Source organism: Cherax quadricarinatus, chromosome 4 (genome assembly GCF_038502225.1).
Source record: "Cherax quadricarinatus isolate ZL_2023a chromosome 4, ASM3850222v1, whole genome shotgun sequence".
Taxonomy (NCBI): Eukaryota; Metazoa; Arthropoda; class Malacostraca; order Decapoda; family Parastacidae; genus Cherax; species Cherax quadricarinatus.
Window position 1 is genome coordinate 31,563,961 of NC_091295.1, and position 27,193 is coordinate 31,591,153.

Consider the following 27,193-nt stretch of genomic DNA (forward strand, 5'->3'; position numbering starts at 1 on the left):
ACTAAGATTATGTTATATATTTTACAAAGGAAGGAGTGATTGATTCTGTGATTTGTGGATAGTGGTGAACCAGTGTAGTGGTTAACCCAGGGCTTGAGTGAAGGTTATTACCCTGGTCTATTATATTGAACGTAATTAAATTACTGATGGATTTAGGGTGATATCCAGATTCCAGTCTGACTCATAGCACTCATTGTCAGTACACTCAGCTCTCTCTCCCTCTGCACTCCCAATACTCTAGGCACTCCTAGCACTCATTGTCAGCACTCCCAGTTCTCAACACTCCAAGCACTCGTAGCACATTAAGCACTCACTCTCGGCACTCCTGACACTTAACACTCTCAGCACTCACTCCAGTGTGCCATAATGAGAAGAATGCCACAGTCTGATTGGATATCAGATATGCCCCAATGCCAATCAAAGGTGGCTCTGTTTTGCCACTTTGGCCCTCACTCTGGCACTTGAGGAGCTCTATACTTGGGAACTCAGGAGCTGCCTCAGGAATCTTCCATCCCCATCCTTTCTTACCGCACCCGGAGAAGAGATATAGATGAGAGAAAGATTACAGGATCAAGTAAAATGTTAAGATAAGAAGAGGAGGACGAAAATATTGCTTACTGTGAATACTCTGGTTACTAATGATTTATAAAATCACTCTAAGTGCAGGATAATATTCGTGATAAATATTTATGTTGGAAATATAACAACATCCATGTAATTATAGTTGCCATTATTATTATTATTATTATTATTATTATTATTATTATTATTATTATTATTATTATTATTGCCTGAATATGGAAGGTTGGTGTTTACATCGTCTAGCAACGACGCCTTGACGCGTCGTGTGTGTACGTTGGTCGTACACCTGCTGATTTTTATTACTAGACACTTATAGATCTATTACCACACACTTGTATATTGTTAACACACACCTGTTCATTAGTACCACACACCTGTTCATTACCACACACCTGTACATTATTACCACACACTTGTTCATTATTACTACACACCTGTTCATTATTGCCACACACCTGTTCATTACCATACTTCTACACGTTATTACCACACACCTGCACATTATTACCACACACCTGAACATTATTATCACACACCTGTACATTATTACCACACACCTGTTCATTATTACCACACACCTGTTCATTATTACCACACACCTGTTCATTATTACCACACACCTGTTCATTATTACCACACACCTGTACATTATTACCACACACCTGTACATTATTACCACACACCTGTACATTATTACCATTCACTTGCACATTGCCACACACCAGTACGTTATTGCCACACACTTGCACATTATTACCACACCTGAACATTGCCACACACGAGAGATAATTGAAGAAAGTTTGATGAGTTAGCGAGAGATGATTGAAGGAAGTTTGTTGTTCAATATATTTATAGATGGAGTAGCAAGAGAAGTGCATGCTCGGGTGTTGGCAAGAGGTGTGGGGTTAAAAGATAAAGAATCTAACACAAAGTGGGAGTTGTCACAGTTGCTCTTTGCTGATGACACTGTGCTATTGGGAGATTCTGAAGAGAAGTTGCAGAGGCTGGTTGATGAGTTTGGTAGGGTATGTAAAAGAAGAAAATTGTAAGTGAATATAGGAAAGATTAAGGTGATGAGGACAAAAAAAAAAAATAGGTAGCGGAAGACTGGATGTCAGACTGGAGGGAGAAAGTATGGAGGAGATGTGTTCAGATATTTGGGAGTGGACGTGTCAGCAGATGGGTCTATGAAGGATGAGGTGAATCATAGAATTGACGAGGGGAAAAAGGTGAGTGGTTGTTACGCAGTGACATGCAGAAAAAAGTGGTGCACTAAGGAGTCTGTGGAGACAAAGAACTTTATCCATGAAAGCAAAGAGGGGAATATATGAGAGTATAGTTATACCAACGCTCTTGTATAGGTGTGAGGCATGGCTCGTGAATGTTGCAACAAGGGGAAGGCTGGAGGCAGTGGAGATGTCATGTCTGAGGGCAATGTGTGGTATGAATATAATGCAGAGAATCCATAGTTTGGAGATTAGGAGGAGGCTTGGGATTACCAAAACTATTATCCAGAGGGCTGAGGAGGGGTTACTGAGATGGTTTGGACATATAGAGAGGAAGGAATGAAATATAATGACTTCGAGAGTATACAAATCTGTAGTGGAGGGAAGGCTGGGTAGGGGTCGGCCTAGGAAAGGCTAGACGGAGGGGGTAAAAGAGGTTTTGTGTGCGATGGGCTTGGACTTCCAGCAGGCGTGCTTAAACGTGTTAGACAGGAGCGAATGGAGACAAATGGTTTTTAGGACTTGACGTGCTGTTGGAGTGTAAGCAAGGTAACATTTATGAAGGGATTCAGAGAAACCGGCAGACAGAACTTGATTCCTGGAGATGGGAAGTACAGTGTCTGTGCTCTGAAGGACGGGGTGTTAATGTTGTAGTTTTATGACTGTAGTGTAGGCATGCCTCTGGCAAGACAGTGATGGAATGAATGATGAAAGTTTTTCGTTATCGGGCCACCCTGCCTCGGTGGGAAACGGCCGATGTGTTAATAAAAAAATAATAAAGAAAGTCTGATGAGTTAGCGAGACATGTGTACGAGAAACTTAACAATAAATTAGACACATGTGCAACACCTGAGTGTCTTTATTTTGAAGACGTTTCGCCAACCAGTGGCCTTCTTGTTTTTCTTTATTCGATCAGAGAAGTCTGCAGAACTCTAATTATAAAAACTGCGAACTGAAAGGCAAAAACATCTTGAAGCCTTCAGTGTGGTGGAGCGAGGGAGGTGATCTGGGGCTCCTCTCCCTGCCGGGTCCGTTCATCTGTTCTGTAAAACTCAAATCTGCTTAGGGCACGATTCATTATAGAAGTCGTCCCTTTTAAAAGGTCTTCTGCGTCAAAGGCTCGACGGATGATCGATGCTGGTGGGCTTTTTAAAAGTTCGTTTGTCTGCTGAAGGCATTACGGATTATCGAAGTTTCTACCGCCCCTGCACAAACTCGTTCTTTTGAGAGGAAGAACGTATTTCCTCTTTGACGTAGTCAGACGTGCTCTTGGACATAGACGTGCTCCTATACGTGGTCAGATGTGCTTCTAGATGTGATCAGATGTGTTCCTAGATGTGGTCAGACGTGCTTCTAGACGTGGTCAGACGTGCTTCTAGACGTGGTCAGACGTGCTTCTAGACGTGGTCAGACGTGCTTCTAGAAGTGGTCAGACGTACTTCTAGACGTGGTCAGAAGTACTTCTAGACGTGGTCAGACGTGCTTCTAGACGTGATCAGACGTGCTTCTAGAAGTGGTCGGACGTGCTTCTAGCACAATAGATTACGGCCTTTAGCTTGTTATCAACGCTGATGAACTGGCCATATCACCATTACATCTCTGTTTCTGCTGTCTCCAGTTTTGGTCACCTCTGTATTTGACTGAAGAAGCCTACTGTGTAGGCGAAACGTTCTGCACACGTGTCTTATTCCTCTGATTATAGTCCTCTCATTTAAGTCATTGACCTCCAAAGGAGCTTCAAGCCTCTGTGTTGGTGAAGGGCTATTTAATCCAAGGAATTAGAACTACTCTCCTTTTTCATCGATCAGACCTGATTATCTCGCCTCTAGAAGTCACTCCCATACTCTTAGAGTTTACTCCCGCAACTCAGCCCACACTCCTACATTTCACACATATTTCCTTACAATTCACTCCCATATCCTTCATATGCAAAGGCGAGGCGATTATTCACCTTATAATAACCAGTGTCAGACACAGGTTCTCAAGTAGGCTAACCTATGGAGGTGCCTAGGACCGACACTGTCCAGACCGCCAGATAAGAAACCCAGAATCAACACTGTTAAGACCTTCACGTGAAAGGAAGCAGATTTTATTAATCACATATCGACTGAATTGCTTATCAATTTTACCTTGGGAGATGAGTTTTTTTTCTTTTCTAAATATTACACCCACATCTTATCAACTCACTGCCATACCACTAGAACTCACACCCATACCCCCTACAAGTATTTCCCACACTCATAACTCACTACCACATCCTTACAACTTATTACCACACCCCTACAACTCTACCAGCTCGATTCCACACCTTACCAGCTCGCTCCCTAACTTGTCTGTCTCACATCCATAGCTGCTATCAGTCCTACACTTTTAGAACTCGGTTTCACTCTTCCCCATAGCTCGCGCGCACACACTCGCTCGAGGAGTAGCATCGTCACTTCAAAAGACTGAACGAAATAAAAGATAGTAAGGGAAACAATTCGCTCTATGAAAGATTTTTTTCCGTTGTTTCTCTCTTGAGATATGCCAGAATAAAAGTAATTTTTTATATATCGATGAATTTCTCAGTCCTATATAAGGTATACTGTCACCACTACCACCTATTCTTTCTTCCTTCCTCAGAAGGCGACATCCTCACAGCAGCTGGCTAATATATAAGAACATAAACATGAAGGAATACTGCTTCAAGCCCACTGCCACGTACTTGGCAGGTCCTCAAAATCAAACCCTTCTCACTAATATATTTATCTAACCTATCATTAATGCTACGCAGGTCCTACCAAGATATTTGCTGCTGGACGAGCAGGGGCAACATGTTCAAGATGGCTTGTTCATATGTGTCTACCTCCCCGGGATGGAGCCCTGGTCATTTGCTTGTGAGGCAAAAGTGTTACCACTGAGAATTAAGGAGGGCCAAGGTTAACTCACTCTCTCTCTGAACTGAATGACAAGTAGACTAGTGAGAAAATAAGGCAGAAGTAACAAAAATAAGGGAAAATGAGGCAGAGATAACCAAAGTAAAGGGGAAAATGAGGCGATAACATGAGAGAAAATAAGGCAGACGTGGCCAAAATAAAAAAATAAGGCAAAGGTGGTCAAAATAAGGGGAAGTAAAGCAGACGTGACCAAAACAAAAGGGAAATATTGTAGAGGTAACCAAATGACCACAACAAGGTGGTATAATGCAGAGGAGCCACCCAACGCAAGAGAAAAAGTGCAATGTATCAAAAGCATTGTTCGATGTTTCTCCCATAAATATGCATGATAAGAAAATCATTAAAAATAGATAAGGAAAAAAACGCGCGTGTGTAAGTGTGTACGTGTCTGTGCTGTACGTACTGTAAGGAAACAGTGGGGGGGGGGAGCAAATAATAAGGGAAATAAATTAAGATAAGTATTTATAATTGTAGGAAAATGATAACGTAAAGCAAAATAGAATAAAAGCATATTAATTGATTGCGCTCATTCTCCAATTAGTCCCCGTTTATCAAATAAATAATTAAGGCCAAATACAGACCGGTGCGATATCGCATAATTGCCCACATACAAGAAAAATCAAAGATAAAGATATGAAAAGAAGTCAAGAATAAGGTAGGCAGCTGCAGTAAGAGAGGCGCAGAAAGACTGTGAGAGATTCAACCAATTTCACGCTCTTTTCATTCTCTGATAACTGATAATAAGCCAAAAGAGGATGGTGAATTATCGAAGAATTTCCGTATGGTGTTGTAAGACAGGGGACGGCGGTGTTGTAAGACAGGGGACGGCGGTGTTGTAAGACAGGGGACGGCGGTGTTGTAAGACAGGGGACGGCGGTGTTGTAAGACAGGGGACGGCGGTGTTGTAAGACAGGGGACGGCGGTGTTGTAAGACAGGGGACGGCGGTGTTGTAAGACAGGAGACGGCGGTGTTGTAAGACAGGGGACGGCGGTGTTGTAAGACAGGGGACCACGGTGTTGTAAGACAGGGGACCACGGTGTTTAAACACAAAGCACTGCTGGAATGAAACAAGTGAGGAGTCGAATTAAACTTCAATTGATCATAGCCATACATCGGTCGAGTATTGAATCTCGGTTCAGAGGACATCACCACAACCTGTTTGCTGACTCCTGCCCTTGCTGGAGCGCACAACAGCAAGGACGCTTGCTGTGATCGTGTTTGCTTGGACCTCTTTTTCGCAGCATTGCAAGCTCCTGATGATGTGTTGATTGCAACACGAAAGGCCTAGAACTATCTCATATATATATATATATATATATATATATATATATATATATATATATATATATATATATATATATATATATATATATATATACTGTGTGTGTGTGTGTGTACGTATATATGTATATACGTAAAAATTCATAGAACTGCAAGTGAAATATATATAAGAAAGCGAGTAGTAGAAAGAGAATAGGGAAGACAAGGAGGGGATACAATGGAAGACAGCGAGGCAAGCCGTCATAACAAACGAGGAGAGCGCCATGAATTAGAGTTCAGTGGCACTCCCTGGCTCAGTGCCAAGGGCAGGCCATAGAAACTTTTTGTCCTTGTGGTGTGTGTGTGTGTGTGTGTGTGTGTGTGGAGGGTGGGGGGAGCGTCTAGCTGGGTCCTTCTAGTGGGGGTGTGGGGTGGCATCCCACACCCTAATTACAAGGTATTGTTTCAATTGGACGCAAGAGGAAATTGGCACACGGTGTGTATGTTGGTGATAAATAACGTGGCTGTGGCTCTCTGAAGCAGAACGCGATATACGGGGCTCCTCGCACTCTTTACTTCATTCTTAAAGAAGAAAGAACGTTCTTCCTCCATTCTTGTGTAATACTTTCATAAGTAGGGTAGTTAATTATACTATGAGGAATACCTTTCCTTAACGCCTCTTTGTAATATATATCAAATATGTATAATAATAATGTACAATAATATTATTATCACTGTTATTATTGTTATTAATCCAGGGAAGTAGAGTGGCAACTCCAGTTCTTTGGATCAAGAACCCTCCACTGCAATTGAGGACACTTACCTCGAAGATTTAGGCCAGTTCGGTTTATTAATAATTTGAGAATGTAAGTTTGTAAGTGGGTTAAACGAACGTGTCAGCACTGTGGCAGCGGTATGGACAGTGATTGACAGACACCCCAGTTGAGATGGACAGACACCCCAGTTGAGATGGACAGACACCCCAGTTGAGATGGACAGACACCCCAGTTGAGATGGACAGACACCCCAGTTGAGATGGACAGACACCCCAGTTGAGATGGACAGACACCGCACTTGAGATGGACAGACACCCCAGTTGAGATGGACAGGCATCCAGGGCCGGATTTAAGCTTGGACATTAGAGGCTGCAGCTCAGGGTCCTTCTCAAGCTGGAGGACCTCCAGAGATTAAGTGAAAAGTGTTAACAGTTACTGCTGTAAGTTTATCATTACAGTATGTTATTACATCACGTATATGATGAACTGTTGGCTGTTTTGATTTTTTTTTCTTTTGAAAATACCAATGGGGGCCTCACAGTACCTGTAGCCCATGAACCTCACAGTACCTGTAACCCAGGGACCTCACAATACCTGTACCCCAGGGGCCTCACAGCACCTGTAGCCCAGGGACCTCACAGTACCTGTAGCCCAGGGACCTCACAGTACCTGTAGCCCAGGGACCTCACAGTACCTGTAGCCCATGAACCTCACAGTACCTGTAGCCCAGGGACCTCACAGTACCTGTAACCCAGGGGCCTCACAGTACCTGTAGCCCAGGGACCTCACAGTACCTGTAGCCAAGGGACCTCACAGTACCTGTAGCCCAGGGACCTCACAGTACCTGTAACCCAGGGGCCTCACAGTACCTGTAGCCCAGGCACCCCAGTTGAGATGAACAGGCACCCCGGCTAAGATGGACAGACACCACAGTTAAAATAGAAAAACCCCAGTTAAAATAAACAGACGCCCCAGTTAAATTAAATCGACACCCCACTTTAGTTAGACACCTCAGTTAAAATAGAAAGACACACCCAGTTAAAACAGACACTCCGTTAAAATGAACAAACACCCCGGTTAAAACAGATATACACGCCAGTTAAAATAGACATACACCCCAATTTAACATAGACAAACACCTAGTGAAATGGAAAAGCGTGTGGTAGAATGAGGACTCGGCAGAATTGACAAACACACCTGGTAGGACAGATACTCCTTGCAGGATACACACACACCTGGTAGAATGGGCATACACCCAGATGAACATCTGGTGTGTGTGTGTGTGTGTGTGTGTGTGTGTGTGTGTGTGTGTGTGTGTGTGTGTGTGTGTGTGTGTGTGTGTGTGTGTGTGTGCATGTGCATGCGTGCCCGCGCGAGCGAGCGTGCGGGTGCGTGTGCGGGCAGGTTCCCTGGTGGACGAGCGGTAGCTCAGTAGCTGTCTGCCTGTGAGAGTGTGCAGACTACCTCCTCGCTCGTTCTCATCACACTTCCACAGCTCCTCCCAGCTCCAGCAGTTCTTCCTCAAGGACTGGATTGGATGATTACTTTACCACCTGGTCTTTAGTTCTGCCCCCATCCCCACACTCACACACCTTGGGTCTTACCGGAGGTGCGTTATCCTTCATTTTGTTCATTCCTTACTTTGGTTATGTTCACTCCTTACCATGTTTAGTTTCGTTCACTCTTTATCATATTTGCTTTCGTTCAATCCTTACACTGTTTGCTTTTACACTTCTTACCAGGTTTATACCGCGTTTGATATGTAAGATTCATGCAAAATAAAAATTTAAATATGCAATTTCCTATTGGTGTTTGTGACTTACATCCCTGTTTCTTAACCATCACCTATTCCCCAATTCCCTACTCCCTCTGATTTCTCGTGGCAATGGTAGCTTATTCGTCCTTCCCTCTGACGCTCGGTCGCTGGGATAGGAAACACGGGACTATCGCTGTCTGGAGCTTAGCTACCACTAGGGTGAAGGAGGAGGGGGAGGAGGCAGTTATGGTAAGGGGAAGACGAAGAGGAAGGAGAAGAGGGGCAGGCAGGGTTTCAAGGCGGCAGATGTGATTATTAATTATTTTGGTGTGGGAGAGCGTGGGGTTGCACAGGCGCACCAGGTCTCAGGCATTGATTAGTGGTGCGCTTATGCCAGTCGCTCCAATGTATGCAAGAGCTTGGTGGTGGTGGCGGCTCGACGCGGCGGACAGTGTGAGGCGCACCGCAGCCCAGGACACACGCCTTCCTCCACGCCCGTCACCCACGCCCGCCCAACCGTCATGACCACAGGTACACGTGCACGCCCACCCTGCCCCGCCCCACTATGATGGAGGGCGTCCAGAGCCAGAGGGGGGGAGACAGGGGCACATCGCCGCGCATCCCCCACTCCCACCCATCGCCCGTGCTAACAGCCCTCCCCCGACCCTCCCTAACACACCTGTCTTGTGTTATTGTATTGTGCAGTCACCTGACCACATCACCCAGGAGGGGGTGGGGGACTGGCGTAAGGGGGTGACAGAGGAAGGGGACACAAGTGGGTGTTAACTTGTAATCACTACGAGCTGAGGTGCAGTGTGAATTACGCCCCGCGTTGTGTCGAATTTACATACATTACAAAGCCGTATAATTTTGTTATAGTGAAGTGATGGTGTAGGTACAGTGTGAGCAGTGTAGGGATTATGCTGGGGTGGGCGTATACCCCTCACCACGTGCGGTATACTGTGTGAGGGCAGCCACGTGCGGAGAACAGCTGTAGCCCGGGAAAGGAGTGAGTTATCGTGGCAGTCTTGAGCGCGCACAACCCCAAACACACTCCACCTCCCACACCTTTTGTCTACCACTACGGCCTGGCTCTTGTTTGTTGTGACCCTGTGTACTATAGTCTCCTTCCACGGTCTGGCTCTGTTTGTTGTTGCCCTGTGTACTAAAGTCTCCTACCACGGCTTGGGTCTGTTTGTTGTTGCCCTGTGTACTAAAGTCTCCTACTACGGCCTGGCTCTGTTGTGGCCGTGTCTTGTGTACTGACGTCACCGACCATGACCTGACTCTGGCTTTGATCCTGTGTACCGACATCACCCAGCTTGGCTTATACTGCTTGCTGTTGTTGTTTTAAATTATTCGTCAGAGAACACAAGACGTGGGTTCCGATTATAAGAAGTCACTCCAGTACTATTATGTTCATATGTGCCAGACGGATATAAACACATGTGATATCTGTTTCTTGTTTAATATCAATTATAAAAGCATTTAAATTGGTTCATAGCGCTGAATCATCCATAGAAGTTTATCACTTTTTTATTAATGTAAATTTTTTATATGTTAGTGTAATCCACAATTTAATATTGTTTTTCAGCCCAACTTTATTGTATTTATTAAATTACAATTGAAGCGTTATTGCTGGTGGTTGGAAAATTAAGATGAACCCTGTGAGAACCCATCAGGTTCATACGAATGTACCTTTTCTAAAAGTATATGCATTTTGTAAAAGCATATGCGTCTTTTGGGTATTAATAGTTAAATTTTAATTGAAGAATATTTGTATTAGACTATTACGAGTATTACCTAATGCTAGCTTCCAAACGAAAATATTTTGGGTTTGGTTTAAATTTATAAAAGAAGGATAAAGCATTTTTTTTACAAACCACTCATAGTAAGGTACCCGGTGAAGGACTATCGTAGGGATGAGTGTACGTATACTGAATGGTAACGCATCTCTTGCTCAATACAGACAGAGGATTGAGTCTCCACTGCTAGTGTAGAATGACCCACACGGGTTTAACACTTCTCACGAGTACAGAAAGAAAAGATGTATCCTCGCAACAAAATAGGCATATTATAAGCAGCTGGCTGGTATTCAACGTTTTTCTTTCTGTATGATTTACCTGCTATCTTTAAGCATGTGAATAATAATATAAAAAAAAATAATAATATAATCGTACATTCAGTGTAAGTTAACTTTTACTTTCCCGACTGTATCTTAATAGCTGTCGTACCTGCTTATAGAGATACTTCAAGCAGGAAAAACATTATTTCATACCATTCCCACCCCCACAACAGGGCCTGATATAACCTGCTGAGGGAGAAACGTGTTAAAATAAAGGGACCTACCTGCTTAGCATGTCTGTCTTCAGCGGGTTCTTCAGTTTTTAAACCTATGGAAAAAAAAAGTACTCCATTCAGGAGGTCTATTGATAATAATAACAGACGATACCATTAAAAGATTTAATAGATTATACCATTAACGGAAATATACAACAGGTGATTCCATTAACTGCTGAAACAAATGATACCATTAATTTATGCAACGTATGGCAACATTAACAGATACATGAAATAATATAATTAACAGAAACTATAGACAGATACAACAGATGATACCACAAACGTGCAACATGTTATTAACTGATGCAACAGATGTCATTAACAGATACAACAGGTGGTACCATTAACTGATGCAACATATATCATTAACATATACAACAGATGGTATCATTAACATATCCAACAGACAACAAATGGTAACATTAACAGCTATAACAGATGGTATTGTTAACAGCGAGGTTAACATGTGATGTAAGTTCTCACTGCAAACACTGCAGTACACTGCAAAACACTGCAAGACACTGCCTTGACAGTGTCTAGACAGCTATTAACGCTCTACCCTTTTCACTGTCAAGACACTGTTAAGGCAGTGTCTTGACAGTGAAAAGGGTAGAGCGTTAATAGCTGTGATTCCTGCCCCAGGGGTGAGGGATTCCTACCGCATGGGTCAGGGATTCTTTCCGCATGGGCGAGGGATTCCTGCCGCATGGGTGAGGGATTCCTGCCGCAGGGGTGAGAGATTCCTGCCGCTGGGGTTAGGGATTCCTGCGGCATGGGTGAGGGATTCCTGCCGCAGGGATGAGAGATTCCTGCCACAGGGGTGAGGAATTCCTGCAGCATGGATGAAGGATTCCTGCCGCAGGGGTGAGGAATTCCTGCCACAGGGATGAGAGATTCCTGCCACAGGGGTGAGGAATTCCTGCCACAGGGGTGAGGAATTCCTGCAGCATGGATGAAGGATTCCTGCCGCAGGGGTGAGAGATTCCTGCCGCTGGGATTAGGGATTCCTGCAGCATGGGTGAGGGATTTCTGTCGCATAGGTGAGGGACTCCTTCCCCATAGGCGAGGGATTCCTGCCGCTGGGGTTAGGGATTTCTGCCACATGTGCGAGGGATTCCTGCCCCATGGGTGAGGGATTCCTGCCACAGAGGTGAGGGATTCCTGCCACATGGGTGAGGGATTCCTACCGCATAGGTGAGGGGTTCCTGCCGGAGGGGTAAAAGATTCCTGCCACATGGGTGAGGGATTCTTGCCGCTGGGGTTAGGGATTCCTGTGGCATGGGTGAGGGATTCCTGCCGCTGGGGTTAGGGATTCCTGCCGCTGGGGTTAGGGATTCCTGCGGCATGGGTGAGGGATTCCTGCTGCATGGGCGAGGGATTCCTGCTGCATGAGTGAGGGATTCCTGCTGCATGGGTGAGGGATTCCTGCCGCATGGGTGAGGGATTCCTGCCGCATGGGTGAGGGATTCCTGCTGCATGGGTGAGGGATTTCTGCTGCATGGGTGAGGGATTCCAGCCGCATGGGTGAGGGATTCCTACCGCATGGGTGAGGGATTCCTGTCGCATGGGTGAGGGATTTCTGCCGCATGGGTGAGGGATTCCTGCCGCATGGGTGAGGGATTCCTGCCACATGGGTGAAAAATTCCTGCCACATGGGTGAGGGACTCCTGCAAAATTTCCTGCCGTTCGTGTGAGAAAGATCTCCAACAGGTGTGAGGGACACCTGCCACAGGTGTGAGAAATCCCTGCCACAGGTGAGATGGATGCCTACCACAGGTGTGTGGGATACCTGCCACAGGTGTGTGGGATACCTGCCACATGTGCGAGAAATACTTGCCGAAGGAGTGAGAAAACCTGGTGCTGGCATGCAGGATATATGGCGCAGGCGCAATACCTGGAGGTTACCTGGAGGTTATTCCGGGGATCAACGCCCCCGCGGCCCGGTCCATGACCAGGCCTCCCGATGGATCAGGGCCTGATCAACTAGGCTGTTAATTTTTACAAAAGCGAACCACTGCACCCAGGTTCTTGAACCAGGGTTAGGACCAACTCCTCCCAGGTGAAGAACGCACCCCAGCTACATTCGTCCACCCAGTTCCTCGCCCGGGGCATTGCGAGACACATGTGTCCTAGGACATGGCTGGGATCGAACCCAGGACCATCTCGGTGGTGCGCAGTGTTGTTACCACACAGCCACCGAGATCCCCAATGGATACTTGTTGCAGATGCAAAGGATACATGGCACAAAGGAGAGTGATACCTGTCACAGGTGTAACAGCTACCTGGCACAGGTGCAAGAGATACCTGTCACAGTGACGAGGGATACCTGACGTAGGCACTATGGATACCTGCCGCAGGTGCGAGGGATATCCACCACAAGTGTGAGGGATATCTGACCCAGGTGTGCAACAAAATCTCACATGAAACAACTGTTACAAAATCATTTTCCAATTATTTGCAGCCATTTAGAAGCTTCAAAACAAAATAGAAATAATTTTGAATACACGACTCGCACAAAGGATGGCGTTTCGGTCCGATTTGGACCATTTACAAAATCACACTAACACAAAAGATAATAGGTATAATGTTTGTCAGGAAACAGGACAGGTGTTTCCTGATGAGGGTGAGAGTTATGTGATGACCCACAGCTGGAGCATTTGGCCATCTGACCGAGGCCTTCCGCTGACTTACCGGTCCACCCCTTAAAAAATATGGTTATGGTTATAAACAAGAGTCATATTTAACACAAAAGAGTGAGGGAGTAAGTGTATATAGGCGAGGGAGATAGGGACGGGACCAAGAGAGGAAGAGAAAGAAGTAATGATAGGCTGGTAGTGGTAGTAATAGTTGTAGGGAAAGGGAGGTAATACTAACTGTAGTAGTAATTGTCTCTGAACATTCGATTGTTATAGTGTGATAGAAAACGAGAATATTGAAAGAATAGAAAACGAAAATATCGAAGGAATAAAAAACGATAATACCGAAATAACACAAAACGAGAATATTGCAAGAATAGAACAACGAGAACGTCGTAGCAATAGAAAACAAGAATATCGTAGCAATAGAAAACAAGAATATCGTAGCAAAAGAAAACAAGAATATCGTAGCAATAGAAAACAAGAATATCGTAGCAATAGAAAACAAGAATATCGTAGCAATAGAAAACAAGAATATCGTAGCAATAGAAAACAAGAATATCGTAGCAATAGAAAACAAGAATATCGTAGCAATAAAAAACAAGAATATCGTAGCAATAGAAAACAAGAATATCGTAGCAATAAAAAACAAGAATATCGTAGCAAAAGAAAACAAGAATATCGTAGCAAAAGAAAACAAGAATATCGTAGCAATAGAAAACAAGAATATCGTAGCAATAGAAAACAAGAATATCGTAGCAAAAGAAAACAAGAATATCGTAGCAAAAGAAAACAAGAATATCGTAGCAATAGAAAACAAGAATATCGTAGCAATAGAAAACAAGAATATCGTAGCAATAGAAAACAAGAATATCGTAGCAATAGAAAACAAGAATATCGTAGCAAAAGAAAAGAATATCGTAGCAATAGAAAACAAGAATATCGTAGCAAAAGAAAACAAGAATATCGTAGCAATAGAAAACAAGAATATCGTAGCAATAGAAAACAAGAATATCGTAGCAATAGAAAACAAGAATATCGTAGCAATAGAAAACAAGAATATCGTAGCAATAAAAAACAAGAATATCGTAGCAATAGAAAACAAGAATATCGTAGCAATAGAAAACAAGAATATCGTAGCAAAAGAAAACAAGAATATCGTAGCAAAAGAAAACAAGAATATCGTAGCAATAGAAAACAAGAATATCGTAGCAATAGAAAACAAGAATATCGTAGCAATAGAAAACAAGAATATCGTAGCAAAAGAAAACAAGAATATCGTAGCAAAAGAAAACAAGAATATCGTAGCAATAGAAAACAAGAATATCGTAGCAATAGAAAACAAGAATATCGTAGCAATAGAAAACAAGAATATCGTAGCAATAGAAAACAAGAATATCGTAGCAAAAGAAAAGAATATCGTAGCAATAGAAAACAAGAATATCGTAGCAATAGAAAACAAGAATATCGTAGCAATAGAAAACAAGAATATCGTAGCAATAGAAAACAAGAATATCGTAGCAATAGAAAACAAGAATATCGTAGCAATAGAAAACAAGAATATCGTAGCAATAGAAAACAAGAATATCGTAGCAAAAGAAAACAAGAATATCGTAGCAAAAGAAAACAAGAATATCGTAGCAATAGAAAACAAGAATATCGTAGCAATAGAAAACAAGAATATCGTAGCAATAGAAAACAAGAATATCGTAGCAAAAGAAAAGAAGAATATCGTAGCAAAAGAAAACAAGAATATCGTAGCAATAGAAAACAAGAATATCGTAGCAAAAGAAAACAAGAATATCGTAGCAAAAGAAAACAAGAATATCGTAGCAAAAGAAAACAAGAATATCGTAGCAATAGAAAACAAGAATATCGTAGCAATAGAAAACAAGAATATCGTAGCAATAGAAAACAAGAATATCGTAGCAATAGAAAACAAGAATATCGTAGCAATAGAAAACAAGAATATCGTAGCAATAGAAAACAAGAATATCGTAGCAATAGAAAACAAGAATATCGTAGCAATAGAAAGCAAGAATATCGTAGCAATAGAAAACAAGAATATCGTAGCAAAAGAAAACAAGAATATCGTAGCAATAGAAAACAAGAATATCGTAGCAATAGAAAACAAGAATATCGTAGCAATAGAAAACAAGAATATCGTAGCAATAGAAAGCAAGAATATCGTAGCAATAGAAAACAAGAATATCGTAGCAAAAGAAAACAAGAATATCGTAGCAATAGAAAACAAGAATATCGTAGCAATAGAAAACAAGAATATCGTAGCAATAGAAAACAAGAATATCGTAGCAATAGAAAAGAATATCGTAGCAATAGAAAACAAGAATATCGTAGCAATAGAAAACAAGAATATCGTAGCAATAGAAAACAAGAATATCGTAGCAATAGAAAACAAGAATATCGTAGCAATAGAAACCAAGAATATCGTAGCAATAGAAAACAAGAATATCGTAGCAATAGAAAACAAGAATATCGTAGCAATAGAAAACAAGAATATCGTAGCAATAGAAAACAAGAATATCGTAGCAATAGAAAACAAGAATATCGTAGCAATAGAAAACAAGAATATCGTAGCAATAGAAAACAAGAATATCGTAGCAATAGAAAACAAGAATATCGTAGCAATAGAAAACAAGAATATCGTAGCAATAGAAACTGCAACTTATCCTCATTTTTCTGTCTCCTTTTGACGTAGTTTTTTTAATTCTGTTTTCTTATACAGGTTAGGTTAATTAAGGTTACAATAGGTTAATTTAAGTTAAATTAATTTATGGCAATTTAAGTTAATTGAGGATGTCAATTTGGGTTAGATTAATTTGTTAGGTTAATGGAGGTTAATCTAAGTTAGGTCAATTTAATTTAGGTTAGATTAATTTGTCAGGTTAATTTAGGTTGAGTTAATCGAAGACAGGTTAATTTAGTTCAGATTCCGTAAAGAAAACGACCTCATACGTTTGGCAACGATGCGGTCGAGATAAAAATGGAAACGTTCAAATCTGAACGTTCACCACTTGTGGTGCGAGAATGAGACAGAAAGTTGAGAAAGGGGAAGAAATTAAATCAATGATAATCGTCCTCAGAACCTTATGGTAATCTTCCTCAGAACCTCATGGTAATCTTCCTCAAAACCTCATGGTAATCTTTCTCAGAACCTCATGGTAATCTGTCTCAGAACCTCATGGTAATCTTTCTCAGAACCTCATGGTAATCTGTCTCAGAACCTCATGGTAATCTTTCTCAGAACCTCATGGTAATCTGTCTCAGAACCTCATGGTAATCTTTCTCAGAACCTCATGGTAATCTGTCTCAGAACCTCATTATATTTTTCCACAGAACTTCACGGTAATCTTCCTCAGAACCTCATGGTAATCTTCATCAGAACCTCATGGTAATCTTCCTCAGAACTGCATGGTAATCTTCCTCAGAACTTCATGGTAATTTTCCTCAGAACCTCATGGCAATATTCATCAGAACCTCGTGGTAATCTTCCTCAGAACCTCATGGTAATCTTCCTCAGAGCTCATGATAATCTTCCTCAGAACCTCATGGCAATCTTCCTCAGAACCTCATGGCAATATTCATCAGAACCTCGTGGTAACCGCTTTCAGAGCCTTATAGTAATCATCTTCAGAACCTCATGGTACTCGTCTCCTAAACCTCATGGTAATCTTCCTCAGAACCTCATAATAGTTTTCCTCAGAACCTCATGGTAATCTTCCTCAGAACCTCTTGGTAATCGCCTACAGAACCTCACTGTAATCGCCTTCAGAACCTCATGGTAATCGCCTACAGAACCTCATGATAATCGCCTTCAGAACCTTATGGTAATTATCTTCAGAACCTCATGGTAATTATCTTCAGAACCTCATGGTAATTATCTTCAGAACCTCATGGTAATCATCTTCAGAACCTCATGGTAATTATCTTCAGAACCTCATGGTAATTATCTTCAGAACCTCATGGTAATCGCCTTCAGAACCTCATGGTAATTATCTTCAGAACCTCATGGTAATCATCTTCAGAACCTCATGGTAATTATCTTCAGAACCTCATGGTAATCTTCAGAACCTCATGGTAATCTTCAGAACCTCTTGGTAATCATCTTCAGAACCTCATGGTAATTTTCAGAACCTCATATTAATCATCTTCAGAACCTCATTGTAATCTTCAGAACCTCATGGTAATCTTCAGAACCTCATGGTAATCTTCAGAACCTCATGGTAATCTTCAGAACCTCATGGTAATCTTCAGAACCTCATGGTAATCTTCAGAACCTCATGGTAATCTTCAGAACCTCATGGTAATCGTCGTCAGAACCTTATGTCATATTGGCTCATAAAACATCGATCTTTTTTCCATATAATTATTATTTAATCAGTGAGAAGCGCTAAACCCTTAGGAAAGGGGCCATGCGTCACATGGAGAATAGTGGGTAATCTGGCACGATCCAGGAGAGCGGAAAACAGGACAACGTCCTTGAATCTAGATACCTTCACCGGCATCAAGGCACTTCTGTTATGGGTTTTTCAAACAAGTGTAATATTTTTGCTGCCTGTAAATTACCTATCGTCGTTTTCGGAGGTCACCCCCCACGGCCCGTTCCCAGACTAGGCCTCTAATTGCTGGTCTCGTCAATCAGGCTGTTGGCACTCGCCGCTCGCAGTCCAACGTATGCACCAAAGCCCGACTGATTTGGAAGTGATTTGAGGAATCTGTCGAGTTCTGTCTTGACGACAGTCAGGGAGTTTGTAGGTAAGCTACGTTATGCGTGAAGGGAAGGTGTATTGTGGTCTCTTAACACTTATCCAATTCTCGCTTCTTGCTTTTCACTGTAGTTATCCTACATTGAATAATGAGACACGTGTGCAACATTTGGGTATCTTTATTGTGGAAGCGTTTCGCCGACCTATGGCTTCATCAGTCCAATACAAGGAAGAACAATGGAAGACGAGAAGGACTTTGATCAAGGTAATGAGTCCCTCAGTCTAGAGATGATGTGTTCGTTCTATCAGTCTTGATAAACGTACAGCATATGCACGGAGAAGTGGTTATATACTGCAGATAGGTGAGGCGAAGCAGTGGTAGGTGGCGTCACAGGTGAAAAAAATTCCGATCATTTGGTGTACTTGTATCAAGATTGATGGACCGATCACATCTCCAGGCAGAGGGACTGATTACCTCAAACTCCTTCTCGTCTTCCACTGTTCTTCCTTGTAGTGCACTGATGAAGCTAGTGGTTGGTAGTTTCCATAAAAAAATCCTAAAAGTTGAAGAAATGTTTCAATCTTCAACTTGTCGGTTGACTAAACTATTTATATTATCATGCACTGTCTGCCACTCCTCTTGTGTTCACATGCAGTAATTTCAATATGCAGATTTGGGCCAATCCATCCAGAATCTTCCAGGTGTAGATTATCATGTACCTTTCCTGCCTTCTAAAGAGTACAATTCAAGGGGTTTCAAGTGCTCTCAGCTGTGAAGGTATAACGAACATTTTCCAGTTTTGCAGTTTCTCTTGCGTTGAAGAGGACTATTAGTATAAAGCAACATTTTAATGTAGAAAGAAAGAGTGACTTGAAAGGTGTCACCATTTGCCTAGCATCTCTTGTTTTGAAAGTTCTAGCTATCTAACCTTTGATTTTCCTTGCCGTTGCGATAATAACATTGCTGTACTCCTTGAACGTGAGTTCTGACATTATCACTCCCAGGTCTCTCACATTAGGCTTGCGTTCTATCGTGTGATTTGAGTTTTTTATACTTAAATATTATTTTTTATTTATTCAGTCCTTCCGTAATTTACTGAGATCTGTCCTCGTTGAATTTCATGTTGTTATCAGTATCCCACTGGAAGTCTTGGTTAATAACAGCTTGGAGGTTCGATGTGTATTTTATGGATGTCATTCTCGTGCAGATTCTAGTATTGTCTGCAAAGGATGATACAGCGCTTTGTCCCTGTCTGTTAGAAAGTTAAGTGGGGCAAGTAATGTGCCTTGGGGACAGAACTCTTCACTTTAACAACCTCTTCTTTGGATTCTGTTAGTTAGGAAGTCAAATATCCATCTGTTCACCTTTCCATTTATTCCTTTGGTACGCATTTTATGCACAATTTCCCCATGGTTGCACTTGTCAAAGGTTTTCACAAAGTTGGTGTACACTAATGCATTTTGCTTGTCTTCCAGTGTAATCAAGATCATGCCCTAATGGTCCAACAATTGCGAGAGGCAGGAGCGACCAACTCTTAACTCATGCTTACCTGGGTTGTGCAACTGCTACCATTTCATGGGATAACCAACCGTACTTCTTAAAACCCCTTTGTGGAATGGGGCTATATAGTTTGTTTTTTTTTAATTACTGAGATGACTAAGGTGTCCAGGCTCCTTTTTTACAAAATATTTAAGGCATATTATAATGGCTTCTTGCAATTCTTCATGAATAGGGAGTCAGTGAGTTGTGGCCTGGGGAGGAATGTATTGGTATGCAATCAAAGGCTTCTTCGAAGTCAAGTGGTCTTAGAATTTTAACAGTGATTATGGAGATGTGTTTAGCGTTTTGCATCTCGTTCATGAGAAACTCATTTGGGTCGTCACTCTTTAGGCTGATTAATGGCTCGCTGAATACTGAATCGTGTTGGATTTGAGCAACAGTTTCAAAACAATGTCTGAACTTTATACAGTTAATTAATCTTAAATTATATTAACTAAATTTAGGCGAACTTGAAAAAGGATTGACGGGATTAAACTAAATTATATTACAGTAATTTTAGCAAAGCTAAATGAGATTACTAGAAGGATAGTCCCGTGGAGTCAGTAATGTCCCCGCTACACAGTCTCAGACCAGGTCTACTGGTGGATCAAGGCCTGATCAACCAGGCTGATAATGCAGGGGCGAACGCAGTCCAACAGCCTGATTGACCAGGAACTGTCTTAAAGAACCTATTAAGATTTCATTTGAAGACAGTCAGGGATCTGTTGGTTATCTCCCTTAAATATGAAGGGCGGGTGATGAAAGGCCCCTAACATTTATGTTATCTCTGTGTACTCGTAGCATCCCAGCTTTTCACTCAAGGACAGTGGTATTTTGCAAAGTTTACCGAGCTTCTTGCTAAGCTTGTGTGGGTGTAAAAAAAAAAAATCTTGTGCACAAAGTTAATTAGCATAAATTATGTATACATAAAACAAAATATTCGAAAATATCTATTTTGTAGGGTAACTAAGTTTGTTTAAAGGATTGCCTAAAAGAAAAGTGCCGTCCAGTGAGCTGTGCAACAGAGCAACAATTATGCAGTGTTTGGCAGTATGTAGGTGTTTGACTTTCCTTCCTTACCAGGAATTGTGACTGAGATGATTGAGGATCGAAGACACACCTCACCCATGTTTTAATAGGTTATAAACATTAGCTATTGTCTATACTTCATAAAAATTTGTATCCTGTTCAAGTTTAAGGCGACAATACAAATAAATAATATTGTGTAGATGAAATATCACTAGTAAAAAGACACGTGAGTACTTCCAGCAAGTACTGGAGTTACTTGCACACAGGACCGGAGTGTAGTGGTTTCTTACACAGGATATGAGATTCCAGCAGGTACTGCAGTTTTCCAACACAACCTTTTCCTGAATGCATCCCACATTAGTCAACTAACCCAAAGGTACTTATGTTTTTACGTCTAGGTGGACAGTGGCAGGGTGCTTTGATGCCGGTGAAGGATCAGAGTGCCTGGCATTCACCAGGCGTTGTATGACACCTTAGCGCTCCCTCTCTCTCCCTCCCATGGTTGTAATAATGTGCTAGAAAGAGCTGAACCACGCGCGGCATCCTTTTTGAAGCTAAACCTGGTTTGTAGTCACAAAAAAAAAAAACGGCTTAATTATCCTGTCCCAGGCGAGACTTCGAATCGAAGACTCCCGCTGGTGACTGTTGATGATTAGGGAGATAATACAAAGATGTACACGGGTGTCATGTCTCGTGTCCTCGTGTTGACGCACGTGTCGTCTTGTTGACGCTTGTTTCCTCTTGTTGACGCCCGCGTCCTCATGTTGGCGACTGTGCCGTCGTGTTGACGCCTGTGCCCTTGTGTTGATACCCGTGTCATTGTGTTGGCGTCCGTGTCCTTGTTTTGGCGCGCATGTCCTCGTATTGTTGCGTGACAGACATGACCTGGGAGACTTCAACGGTTGTGACCCAAAAGCCGATGCACCTGGCAGGTGTGTCGACGTGGTAGTGATGTCTGCTTGTAGTTGTGATGCCCCAGCTGCTCCCACTTTGTTGGATTGTGCCCAGGCAGGGAGACTGCCCCTCGGACCAGCATTTCAGCGTTCAGTTGATCTGCACTGTTGGTTTCTTGCCTCTTGGGTAACATTCTTCCTCTTGCTTACCGCTTTAAAAAAACGTGTTTCCTAACTTCCCTGTGATTCAACTGCTTCCATCTATGTCCACTTCATCCATTCGATCTGCATGGCCTTTCAACTTGTTTGGCCTGAACTCCGGTGACCACTTCTTTGAAAGAGTCAATCCTGCAACCCAGTCTAATAGTTATAATTATAACTATAATTTCTAGAGGGGTGAACCGGTAAGCCAGTAGAAGGCCTCCGTCAGATAACCAAAAGCTCCAGCTGCGGGTCATCATATGACCCGCGTCAGGAAACACATGTCCTGTTTCTTGACAAATTTTACCTAACCTAACCTGCAACCCGTCGAAGTCTGTAGCAGGTCTTCGCCCTCTACTGTTTTTATTTTTCACACTAATTTTACATCACACAATAATAATACATATGATTTGAGCCCTTCTGGCAAGCCATTTACATATATTAAGGAAAAAGAGGACCTTATACTGGTTCTTTGGGGACTCATTCGTTCAGCTTTTGAGAAATGGTATGGAGATACCGACAAGATGTGGAAAAAAAGACACTTAAGTACGGTTCAGAACATTTATTAAAGGATACGTTTCGTCTCGAGTGTCTCCTTCAGCCCTGAAGAAGTCACTCGTAGCGAAACGTTTCCTCAAATTAATATCCTGAATTGTACATAAGTGTCTTTTTCCACACGTTCATCTCTTCTATCATGATGCTTCTCTCTTTTCTCTCTCTCTCTTAGTTTTGCTAATTAGATATTCTTTGATCTGTTTGAGCCTTTTCTAATGCTGCCTGCAGCGCTGTATAGCCCTTGTGGCTTAGCGCTTCTTTTTGATTATAATAATAATCTAATGCTGCCTGCACTTCCGTTCTTCGAATCATTCTTCGCTGTGGTGCTTCAGCAAACATGTTTTCTACAGCCCAAGAAGATGAAGTCTACCCATTCTCGTTTAATGATCTTAAACCGCAGGTCTAATGTTCTATTATTATTTTAATAATATGACCACTGGGAGTAGATGTTCTTGCTCTGTTCGTGGCTGGCTGGGAAGAAAACTTCAAATGTACGTAATACGAACGAAGATGGGGCGCCATGAAGCTTCCCTTCCCTAAATTCGTGATAGTTTACTGTAGTAAAGTGTGTGTGTTAGTTACCATTTTGTCCTAGGCACATGTCGATTAGACACTAGGCCCGTTGTATATGCGTGCGTGTATGTATGTGTGTGTGTGTGTGTGTGGTGTGTGGTAGGTGTGTGTGTGTGTGTGTGTGTGTGTGTGTGTGTGGTGTGTGGTGTGGTAGGTGTGTGTAGTAGTAGTAGTAGTTAGTTACTGGTTGTCAAAGTTACCTGTCGATGGACATTTATCCTGTTGAACGTTTTGGTGTGTGTGTTTGTGTGTGTGTGTGTGTGTGTGTGTGTGTGTGTGTGTGTGTGTGTGTGTGTGTGTGTATGTGTGTGTGTGTGTGTGTGTACTCACCTAATTGTGGGTGCAGGGGTAGATTCATAGCTCCTGTGTGTGTGTGTGTGTGTGTATGTGTGTGTGTGTGTGTGTGTGTGTGTGTGTGTGTACCTATTTCTGGCTGTGCGCGCGTGTGCATGGGCGCATACATACAAAATCCGTGTAATTAGAAAAAGATAACCAAAAGTGGATATAATGTGCATAGATTTGCAGTTAAAGATTATCAACCCTGATAGTTTAGGTCAAGTTTGTCAGGAAACAGGACAAGTATGTCCTGAAGTGAGTCTTAGTCATATGATATCCCGTAGCCGGAGCTTTTAGTCATCTGACCGAGGCCTTCCGCTGGCTAACCGGCCCACCCCTTTAAAAAGTATGGTTATAATTATAAAACATAGATAATCACTTGTCCCTAGCCAGAACAATGATTAGTGATTATATTTTATTTACTTGGGAACACCTGAGTGTGTGGATTAACAGTACATTGATGATGTACCTAGAGTACCGCGTAGCAAAATGAGTACCCGAGGTATCACAGACAGCACCCTCCTTGCAGATGCCTTACTTATGGTACGGCTAGTTGAAACTGCTGTAATGCAGGCCTAACTTGCGATACCGCAAGCCTACCTTACGTTTTGGCAGGCCAACCATACGGTACGGCAGGGTTAATTTAATCTACGATAGGCCTAATTTGCGGTGCGGCAGTCTTAGGGCATGGCAGGCCTAATATGCAGTACAACAGGCTTTAGTAAGTACGACAGACCTAAGTTAACGTACAGCTGGCTTTAATTACGGTATGGCAGACCGAACTTACAGTATGATGGGCATTTCATACGGTGTGGCAGACGTGTTGTAGCGTACGCATCATACAGAGTATAGCGGAGTAAAAAAAACAGAAAGGCAGAAAAAAGGGCGTATGTGACACCACGGCGGCCATCACTTTCACCTCATCGTTGCGTTATCTTGTGTCTATTTGATAGGTTGCGCTAATTGCAGAATTTGCAAGTTAATGAGGGAGGAGGGAGAGAGGTGAAGGGGGAGGAAGAGTTGATTTTCATCCAAGGAGGAGACACGGGGAGTCCTTTTTGGGCGATGAATTAACAGCAGGGTTCTAACAGAGCGGTCAAAGCACCTTACAACAAGTATACTCCTTCTTCTGTCTTGCTGTCTCTCTCCGTCAACCTGTCAAGTCCCTCCTCTCCACCTCCCTGTCTGGATGCACTGTGCGTCTGCCTCTGCACGCCTTCACTGATCTCGCCAAATCAGCCAATCAGGATCATTGTTGTGCCTTGTAGGGACCAATCAGCAAGCAGGAGCCAGGGACTGGTAGGCAAGTTGGTCGAGACGCCACTTCTAGCTAGTCACTGAGTTTATACATGAAATTATAACGATTAGACACTTTTTTGCTAGTATTAAACAGGTTTATTTTACGATTTCGTGTGTGATGAGATTACCTATTGCGCCTCATAAAAACTGGTTTGTGATTAATGTTCTGTGTGATGAAAATGCAAATTTCTGAGAATTTTGAGAATTACAGTAAAACACACATGATTCTCTCACTCTCTCTCTCTCTCTCTCTCTCTCTCTCTCTCTCTCTCTCTCTCTCTCTCTCTGTAAACCCATAATATCACGAAACTCACGAAATTAAAGTATTTGAAAAATGGAAACAGTAGTAACTAAAATAAGAATAACCTTAGATGGATGGGTAGAATTAATCTACAGAATATTGCGTAAATTTCTACCAATCTGTGGTTAGTTGGCAGAGTTAAAAAAATTCGTTAAGACTACAGAGATAACCCGCACAAAAGTGTCATTCTCCTATGTGTAGGTTATATATACATACATACATATATATATATATATATATATATATATATATATATATATATATATATATATATATATATATATATATATATATATATATATATATATATATATATATATATGATAGGAGTGAATGGAGACAAATGGTTTTTAATACTTGACGTGCTGTTGGAGTGTGAGCAAAGTAATATTTATTCAGGGAAACCGGCAGGCCGGACTTGAGTCCTGGAGATGGGAAGTACAGTGCCTGCACTCTGAAGGAGGGGTGTTAATGTTGCAGTTTAAAAACTGTAGTGTAAAGCACCCTTCTGGCAAGACAGTGATGGAGTGAATGATGGTGAAAGTTTTTCTTTTTCGGGCCACCCTGCCTTGGTGGGAATCGGCCAGTGTGTTAATAATAATAAAAATATTATATATATATATATATATATATATATATATATATATATATATATATATATATATATATGTGTGTGTGTGTGTGTGTGTGTATTATATATAATGTCGTGCCGAATAGGTAAAACTTAGGATTTTGGCTTAAATAGCAACGCTCTTCTTGCCGAATAAGGCAAGCGAAAATTTGTGTGCGAAATACAATTAAAAAAATCATTCTGAACCTAACGAAAAAATATATTTCATTGTGTTTGTTTATTATTAAATTATTGTAAACTTATCTAAAATATATTTAGTTGGATTAGGCTAAATTAAATTGCGCTTGTTATAATAAGGTTAGGTAAGTTTTCTAAGGTGCTTTTGGTACAAAATTATTATTTTTTACATTAATATAAATGAAGAAAAATATCTTTAAACGTATAAGAGAAAATTTTAGGAAGAATTTAATTTTAAATGAGTTCATTGACCAATTTTACCTATTCGGAACGACACACACACACACACACACACACACACACACACACACACACACACACACACACACACACACACACACACACATATATATATATATATATATATATATATATATATATATATATATATATATATATATAAGTAGTATTACATTTATTGTAGTTTTACATAATATTTTATGGATAGGCAGAGAGAGAGAGAGAGAGAGAGAGAGAGAGGGGGGGGGGAAAGAGAGGGTGTAAGAGTATAAGTCGGGAATTCGTCCAGTGCCTGTCTATCTTTTCCCTTCCTTCCCACTGGGAACACACCATCACATAAAACAGCGAGCATTAAGGTAACCGCTTGGAGAGCTAGCGTACACTCGAGGAACAACATATCACACCCAATATAACCACCAGGATGAGGAGATGTTCATTACACTTGCCGACTAGTGCTGGCGGTAGGGTGGCGGCGACAATGACAGCAGCGGCGGCGGCCGCATTGGTGGGGGCGGAAGGGACGGTGTTGGTGGAGGTGTGGTGGGGAAGGAGTGGAGGAGGAGGAGGAGGAGCGGGGATGAGAGTGGGAGGGAGGGAAGGAATAGCTACCACGCCATTTTTTATTGCCGTTTTTCTTCCGTACCTCCGTCAACCCAGCGAGAGATTTTCATCCAACGTGGTGTGTGCCTCTCTTGCTTCACCCACTCCCAGCTGCCTTAACCTCCTCTTGTGTCGTGTGTGTTGTTGTTGTTGTGTTGAGCTGGCGTGTGCTATTGTTGTGTAGTGCCAGTGTGTGTTATTGTTGTGTTGGTGTGTGCTATTGTTGCGTTGTGCTGGTGTGTGTTATTGTTGTGTTGTGCTGGTGTGTTTTATTGTTGTGTTGTGCTGGTGTGTTTTATTGTTGTGTTGTGCTGATGTGTGTTATTGTTGTGTTGAGCTGGAGTGTGTGTGTTATTGTTGTGTTGTGCTGGTGTGTGTTATTGTTGTGTTGTGCTGGTGTGTGTTATTGTTGTGTTGTGCTGGTGTGTGTTATTGTTGTGTTGTGCTGGTGTGTGTTATTGTTGTGCTGGTGTGTTTTATTGTTGTGTTGTGCTGGTGTGTGTTATTGTTGTGTTGTGCTGGTGTGTGCTATTGTTGCGTTGTGCTGGTGTGTGTTATTGTTGTGCTGGTGTGTT

The 27,193-nt window shown here is 42.0% G+C and overlaps 1 protein-coding gene across 1 annotated transcript in view; it reads left to right on the forward strand.

Moving 5' to 3' along the window:
- Positions 1 to 8,967: 8,967 nt before the first annotated feature.
- zfh2 (Zn finger homeodomain 2) overlaps positions 8,968 to 27,193 on the forward strand; it is a 497,688-nt gene continuing 479,462 nt past the window's right edge. The window contains exon 1 of the mRNA XM_053770880.2: positions 8,968 to 9,068. The gene's annotated coding sequence lies outside the window, so the exon portion shown is untranslated. The remainder of the gene's footprint in view (positions 9,069 to 27,193) is intronic.